Below are 8,459 nucleotides of genomic sequence, written 5' to 3'. Positions count from 1 at the left end.
TTAAACAGCTTAGCAGTAATGGAGTGAAGATTGGAACCCCAAGTGTTCATTTTATCCTTTATGTTACAATTTCTCCAACCCAGAGAAGCTACTTAATTATGAAAGTCACACATCTTGTTAATATCAAAGCCAAGGTTCTAAACCATAACCTTATGAGTTTTTTAAATTATACTCTCATATGAGAGACTTTCATAACCAATTAATTAGCTAGCAAAGGAAAACATTATTTTGTGGCAAAGGTGGCTTTACAAAGCATTGTGAAGAGTGTGATTGGGCGATTGGCTGAACCGTTCCATTCTTGGCTGGTCACCTGTTTTATCAGCCATGCTGTCTCGAGCTTCCCTTTTCTCCTAGTTTCCCCATGCCTTTCCTTCCATAGCCGTTCAGACTATGCTCTTCCATCTACACTTCTGGTCTCTTTCTACTATTCCCACATTGGAATGGCTGATCACAATTATCCAGCAATCAGTTCCCTTTACTGTAGGGCTGGAACCTGCACCAGATGGCTCCCAGATGTGGTTTCCTGCTTCAGGATGAATCTGAGCTCAAGGCCTTGCTGTCAGAGCTAAGTTTTCTCATGGTCCCGTGAACCTACTCCTTTCACATTTCTCATCACGGTGATTTCATGTGTGTCCCCGTGGGTCTCCCACATACAAATATCTTTTCCTTGAGGGCACAAAGCATGTCTAATTCATTCTTTGACACCTGGTGCTGCACACATAGCCTGGCACAGAGTGGGCGCTCGGTAAGTCTGCTCGGGAGGTCCAGTTCATCTTGTCCACAACAGCTGCTGTGGATTCTAATGCAGAAAGAGACTGACATTGGCTCATGTTTCCTCTCTAAGCTTCTGAATTTGCAAGAGGAGAGTAGTTTCATGAGATAAGACATCACAGTGGACTTTTGTGTAGTTAGATAGAGCCACAGTATTTCCAGGCCTCAAGTTTCCTCAACTCTAAAATAGGTTTGGGAATGCTTACTTGAAAGATAGTCAAGTTGTAGGGATGGGATAGGAAAAGCAGAGATCTGGAGCAGGGCCTGTCATAGAGCAGGCATTTGAAACCCTTGGTGGGTAGCTTAGGAATGTTTTATAAAACATTGAAAGGGTGGATGTAGGGAATTTTCTTTATAATGAATTAAGAAATTTTCTACATGGCTTCAAAGTGATTCATACATGATGGCTTGAGGGAGATTACCTTGTCTGAATCTTTAGGCATAAGCTTCCAGAAATCAGAACATTCCATGGTGACACCAGGAGCCTCCAAACTGGACGTTTTCGGGTCAGTTCAGTGCATGATTGGATGATCTTTATAATAAAACTGTTTTTCTGCTCAGGGTATATCGTAAGCCATTGTTAAATTGAGAGCTGAGGAAAGGCTGCATGTTGACACACAGCTGAGAACGGTATGACATCTAATTTAAGGTGTTTGGAAGCCCAGAATTCTGTAAATGCCACTGAGAGCCTTTGTATTGCATCAAACTGCAAAGACATCTTGAAATATCCTTTAGCCCACAGGTAAACTTGTTGCATATGGCAAAATACCCTGCTTCATCCTTCTTGCCCCAAGGAAGTTTAATAATGAAGGTGCATGAGATGTCGTATGGCTATGTCTTTTCTTATATATGCCTTTTGCTTTTAAAGAGTGCACCTCACTTGGTCCCACATACTCTGTTCTCTGTATGTAAGTTAATATGGAAGTCTGTGATCTTATTTCATTCACAATTTTCCCATAATCCATACCAGAATACATTCCTTTTAAAAAGCATTTATTTAGTTTCCACACTGCTCTGCTAAACACTGATCACTGCAGAAGTTAATCAGATGTGAACTTGCCCTTGAAGAATTTATAATCTGGTGGGGGGATAAAATGGCCACATAAATCGCCCAGGATAGTTAATGAGGCAAGAGAACAGGTGGAAAACATTAACAATAATATCATCCTGATGCTGCTAAAAGTAAATCACATCCCTGGTGGTAGGGGTTTGGCATCCCATCTGGGTCTGAAAGCAGGAAAAGCCAGTCCAGGTGAGATGCCCCTGTAATGTCAGCCACGGCACTCAGGTAGGATTTTGAGTGCGTTAAGGCCTGCCGTCCCCAGCTGAGTGTCAAGGTAGGGAATTTACAAAAGGAGATGAATGGTGCAGGTTACAACCCGTTCTGCCCAGAAGCACCTGCTCCCGAGTAGCACATTACCTGTCTGGAATACAAAGTCTTTCGATGCCCTGTGACTAGCTTTACTTTTTTTAAAATTAATAAACAAAATAGATTATCAAAAAATTCAAAGGCACACCAGTAGTGTCCATACCCATTACCACGCTTAGACTTGGCCAAGGGAACCAGCCTGTGGCGTTTGTTTATTGATCCCACAGGGCAGGGCTCTGGAATTTATTTTTTAACTTAATTCAATTTTATTATTTTATTTTATTTTTACTTTCAAATGTGACCTCCTACATTGTAGAAGGTAAAGAGAGACAGGGTCTTTTGTCATGGTCCCTTTCTCTGAAAAAAACCTGAATGTATAGCTTGATGCCACTGTGAATCCTAATGCATATTTATTCTGGTGACAATGTCTGTATACGATATTTACAATCTCCTGCACACTCTTGCAAATCGTCTGTAAAACAACCACCATAGTAATAACAAAGTCATTAGTGCCAATATAATTCTACTATTTTTCTACATTTGTTTTGGTTGGCATTTTGTGTAACTTGTGATGTGTATAAATGATAATCGGCAACAATGATAATAAAAAAAAATCTTTGACTTTCTTTTGCCAAGACTTTGTGTTTATGCAGTATATAGTAGTCACTCTTTGGGAGTGCAGTCAGGGCTGAAGGAGTTATTTCTGCATTTGGTCAGAGGACACATGGCATATGGTGGTTCTTTCTGGGGTGCGCACTGTCAGAAAAACCTAGGGTATCCTGGGGTGGCTAACAGAATAGCAGAGAGCTCCTAGCAGGCCCCTAGGGTGATTGGGTTAAGGAAGGGGACCTGTCATCCAGTGAACTGAACACCCAGTCTTTCTCCCCACACTCAGTGGACCCTGATTACTCAGCGTTTCTAACAGTCAGAGCTGCCCGTCCACGATACATGTGGAGGGAGGTGCCCTGGTCTCTGGACGGCAGCTTTGCTGGGTGCATCTAGGTGGCCCAAGCCAGCACGCAATGGGGCAATGGGAGAGTGTCCATGTCCACCCATTGTCGGGTGCTATACTGAAAGGCCGGTGGTGGTGAGTGTCTGCCCAGTGCCCACTTCCAGTAGACACCACCCAGGACGACAGCCCCTGCTGGGAGAGCAGGCTCTGGGCTGTTCTTGAATCCTTACGGCATGGTGTCCACACCACTAGACCTTACCTCCACTGACCGCAGCTCATAGGACCAGGGATGGACAACTGAGCCAAGCACACAGCTCCCACAGACCAGCCAGTGACCTGCGATAGAAAGAACCAGGATGGAAAAAATTGGCCAAACTATTAACATATTGACGCCCCCCCCAAAAAAAAACACCCAAAAACTTTTCCTTGAGGCTACAGTGTTTTATTATGAAAATAGAATAAAAACTTCGAGTATAATTTAAAGGTAAACATAAATAGAAAAATAAAATTTATTGACTTCTATTCATTTAATCCACAGTTTTAGAATTAAATTATCAATATTGTAACAATAAGAACATCAATGAGTAAGATTTTATATATGCTTCACGCGGCCCCAGGGCCAAAACTAGGGTGAGTTAAATACAACTCTCATGGCAGTGAATGTGTTAAGGATATTTCCAGAATCTAAACAGGAGAATGTGGTGAGTGTTAGGCCTGGATCAACCTGAGCACACGTGTCTGAGTCACTGCCGGGGCATACTGCAGAGGGGACAGCCGGGCGACCAGCCTCTGCAGCAGCATGGACTCCTAGTGCCAGTCCCTGTGGGACCCTGAGGGGTCACAGTTCTGTGTCCCCCAGGCGGCACCGGGGATTCTGCATGAGTAATGTGCAGGGTTCCCGAGCACGGACTGTTCAACGTATTATATAAGTTAGAGCAAAAGGTGTTAGCTGAAACTGTCAGTTTAAACACGAGCACTTACCTGTTTTAGGTCCAAGGTTTTTTTGAAGGTGTTTTATATACATTGTTCCAGTCAAGTCTGTGAAATAGAGAGGGAGGATAATATTTCTCAAAATTTAGACAGAAAGAAGCTGAGATTCTGAGAAGCTTAAGAAATTAACCGTCTACTTCCAAGATGATTATTGACAAACTTAGATCTAGCCCTAATCTTATCCGCATATTTTGAGAGTTCCTGGAAGCTGAAATTGATGTATAAGCTATAAAGTGCCAGGTAAAGACACACCGCCATTATCTGAGATCACAAATGATGCCCATGCCCATCCTCCTCGCAGGTTCTTAACAAGCTCTGTGAGAGAAACCGACCCGACGGGCAGGCAGGGTGCAGAGTTTGCGTGTTTGACCAACATTCTGTCACCGTCGAGTGGAAACACCAGCGTTGTACCTGCAATGCCCCCTCCAGGTCTTTGTACTTTCCATCAGAATGTTAGCAGAGACACAGTTCAAGTCCTTTGATGGTGGCTGGTGCCCTGAATAGCATCCCACGGACGGGCTGCAAATCTGGAGGGGCAGTGGCGGCCAGGGGGCATCAGGCACAGCGTGGATGGAGGGCAGATGTGGATGGCACGTTGAACCAAGTTCACAGTTTGACTCAGGCTTTCTATTTCAGAAATCCTGAAGTCACTGGGTAAATGGGATATGCAGGGGCATGTACAGGGATAGATAGGGACAATAGCATTCATGGACACCCATTAAGTGTCAGACAGAGAGCCGAGCACATTCTTAATCCGACAGGCAGCCAGTGTTGCTATCCATGTCTGTGGCTGAGGGGACCATGGTCAGCAGCTTGCCTGGGTTCACATCAGAGCTTGGATTGGTCTCCTCATCTCCCCCCCATAATAGCCAAGAAGACCTTGCTTCATCTGACCCCTGTGACTTCTCCCACCCACTTTTTTCCGCTCCCCCACACACCGCCTGCTTCCGTCTTGGTCCTCTCCTGTCCAGACATACAGGCTTTGTTGCTGCTGCTGGAATACACGGGCAGGCTACCGCCTCAGGGCCTTTGCATGGCTGTTCCCTCTTCCCCGGGCTCTTCCTCGAGTAGCTTCAAGGCTCACCCTTCCCTCTATCCTGGTCTTTATTCCAAAGTCACCTGCTCCCTGAAGCTTTCCCCGGACACCTGATATGAAATCTCACCGGCCCCACCCTGCCCCAGGAACTTCATAGCCCCCTTCCTGCTTCCTCCTTTCCCCTCAGCATCTGCCCCCTTCCACCTTACTGCCTGTTCTACTTATTTATCTTGTTGATTACTGATCTTTTCTCATTAGAATGCCAGCTTTATGAAAGCTGGGGATTTGCTTGTGGTTGTGTATTTTGACCGGCTTTCTACTTCTGAATTACGGTGCTCTGGTGCATAGTAGGTCCTTAACAAAATCTTGATGAGCGAATGAAGGAATGAATGTGTATTTGACTCACAGTAAGTGCTTAGGAAATATTGCCATCAAATCCCTGAGCCTGAGCTCTTTCTGCTGTAGCACGCTGCCTTTCCAAGGCATCTTTAGTTTTGTTTCAGCACATGGACCCTCTCCATGTTCTTATTATCCACAGCCAGGGACAGCACAAAGGCAGGCTTTGACTGTGGAAATGCAGCCTGAGCAGAGACACCTGCTGCCGAGGTTCGCACACCTGGGGCAGTGCGGTGGCCCAGTCTGGAACTCACAGGCCTGCAGAGGGCGCCCGAAGCCTGGTCGACAGCTGAGCGCTGGGCGAGGCTTGGGCACCGGAGTGCCGGCTTCCACACGCTTGCCTGGAACCTGAACCAGAAAAGGAAAAGATGGGATTTGTTTTCTGGAAACGAGGGAGGAAAATGGAAGTTAAGAACTTAGAACCAGCGAGGGGCAGCATGACATTTTAGGATTTTTAGCTAGGGTTAACATGATGAATGAATTTATTCCAACTCAGTCCACAAACAGATATTGAGGTGCGTTGCGTGTGAGCTACCTTGCTAGGTAATGAGAATTCATGTAAGGATAAGACGCCCCCTTTACCTGACTCTGGCTTTTTATTCAGTTATCAGATGGAAACTTGCCTTCTCAGAAATGGACGCCCAGATTGTCTGAAAGACGGCTTCCGCTAGTTCCCTTTAAAAGGCACCCTGTTGCCGCCATAGGGGCAAGGTTGAAATCCTAGGAGATTGGTGGGGAGCATTGATTCCTTCATTTAACTCATATTTACTGAGGACCTGTAATGTTTCAGGTTCCCTTTTAAGCACTTGAGACAATCAGTTTCCAAAACAGGCAAGATCTCTGCTTTAATGACACTTACGTTCCAGTGAGGGAGTTATACAATGATGACCAACATAAGAGGTGAGGAAATGTGGTACTTTTATTATTTCTGCTTACTCCAGGAGGCTTTCCATGCTGCCCAGAGTTGGGATTATTTTTTCCTCTATTTCTCTGAAATACTATCCTGTTCTCTCACATTCCATACCACGCTGGTCCCCACAATATTATTGATGTCTGTGAATTTCATTGAGAGTTTGACTTTTCTCCGCATCAGTTTGGGATCTTCCCAGGGGGCCGATGATTGGGCCAGTAAATGAGAATGAAATGTGTGTTGACCTCTCTAGGTTTCCAGTGTCCTCATCTGTAAAGCAGTAGCAATGGCTGTGTGCCCTCTGTAAGCTCTACAAGGTTGCAGGGAAACCCAGCCCCCCACTTCTTGTCAGGATGACCTTGGTCCTCCTGGTCCTTCAGTTTCCTCTCTGGGGCCTCTGCTGATGTGTCCCCGATGAGACCCCCAGCAGGTTACAAAGACTCTCTGGTTCTGTTACTCCCAGGACATAGACAAGACAAGAATAAAAAAAGAAAGAAAGAAAAAAAAAGTCCTGACTAGAAATAAGCAATTAAGGAAAATTTGTACCCCTAAAACTACACCCTTCAAGCCTTCAGTTTTTTTCCCCCATTAAAAATACTAAACAAAGCACTATGTGACTTTTAACCTCAGAGACAGCTCTGGGTCAACCCAGTAAAACAATCACTGAGAAAGAGCCCTTAGCCCACTGTTCTCTTTCCACTGAGGCTGAGCGAGCACTGACTTTATGCTTGTGGAACATGTTGTAAAACAAAGGCACACGGACCACCGTTCCCTACCCAGTCAAGTTTCTAAAATCTTTACACGTGTAAAAAACATTGTTGACATTCTTCCCTCTTGAGGAATTCTGTAATTATTAGTGCTTCCACCTTACTTTCCCATTATTCATGTAGAGGATAAACTTGGACCCAAAGACAATACAAGACAATATAATGTGCACCGTGCTCCAGGGACATGGAGGTGTATGGGATCAATGATTCTAAGGGGAGCAGAGGTGCGGGATTCACATATGGGTTAGATTTGGCTGGACTGTGAACAACGGTCTATGGTTTTCCCAATAGAAGATGAGGAAGCATGAGCAGTCTGAACAACAGGCTGTGCAGAGGCAGGGGCATAGGAGTGTGGGAATGCGTGTCTGGGGATTGATGCGGGCTAGCATAGGACTAGGAAGAAGGGAGGCTTTGGGGTAGGTTCTGGCTGGATGTAAAGGAAGAGCATCATGAACTGTTCTGAACAGTAATAGGGGAATGCTGGGACACCATGGGCAACAGATTCATACAGAACAGGGGGTGCGCCATAACAATGCTTAATATGCAATAAAACTCTAAATGACACAGCAAAGAGATGCAGGTTTGCGGCATGATGGATGGCATCAGTCGGACAGTTACTGGGTCAAAGCTGATGGCCATGAGGGAGCATACTAAATGCCAGTCCCTACAGCAAGTGGACTGCGGGGACACTTGGCATAATTCTAACAACAACTGTGATCTAGTGTCTAACATTTTTCTTGTATGTACATTTTTAGGTGCTACCAATCATACTAACTGGTATTATTATGTTCCAGGAACTCTGCCTATCACCTTGCATGTGCTACAGCCTGCTGACAATGATGGCAAGTTGACTTAGCACAGTAAACCCATCTCTAACCAGGCATAGGCACTTGGATAATACAAGCCCATGTGGGGTGCCTGGTGCGTGCAATTGCTGGCCCAGTGCCTACCAACCCGTCAGCCTAGACATAGCTAGGTAACCAGCAACCCTAAGAGATTTGTGCTTCACTAAAGTGGTACAAAGACAGTGTGCAGGACCTCTGGTTTTAAAGGACGTACTCTACTTCTGCCCACCGACCCTGATCCCCCGGGGCTTTGTTTCTGTGCTCCCTGTTGACAGTAAAACTTTCTATCAATACTTTTATTTTCTCTTAGTCTATTTTTTTTTAAGTGAACACGGGCATTATGCCATCTAGTCCTGAAAACCCCGTGAAATGTGTATGAATATCATTCTAATTTTATTGATGCAGGAACAAAATCTTGGAGAG

Source organism: Propithecus coquereli, unplaced genomic scaffold (assembly GCF_000956105.1).
Source record: "Propithecus coquereli isolate 6110/MARCELLA unplaced genomic scaffold, Pcoq_1.0 Scaffold28, whole genome shotgun sequence".
In the NCBI taxonomy this organism is placed as follows: Eukaryota; Metazoa; Chordata; class Mammalia; order Primates; family Indriidae; genus Propithecus; species Propithecus coquereli.
The sequence above is the reverse complement of the archived record's forward strand: the minus strand, read 5'-3'. Positions refer to the sequence as shown.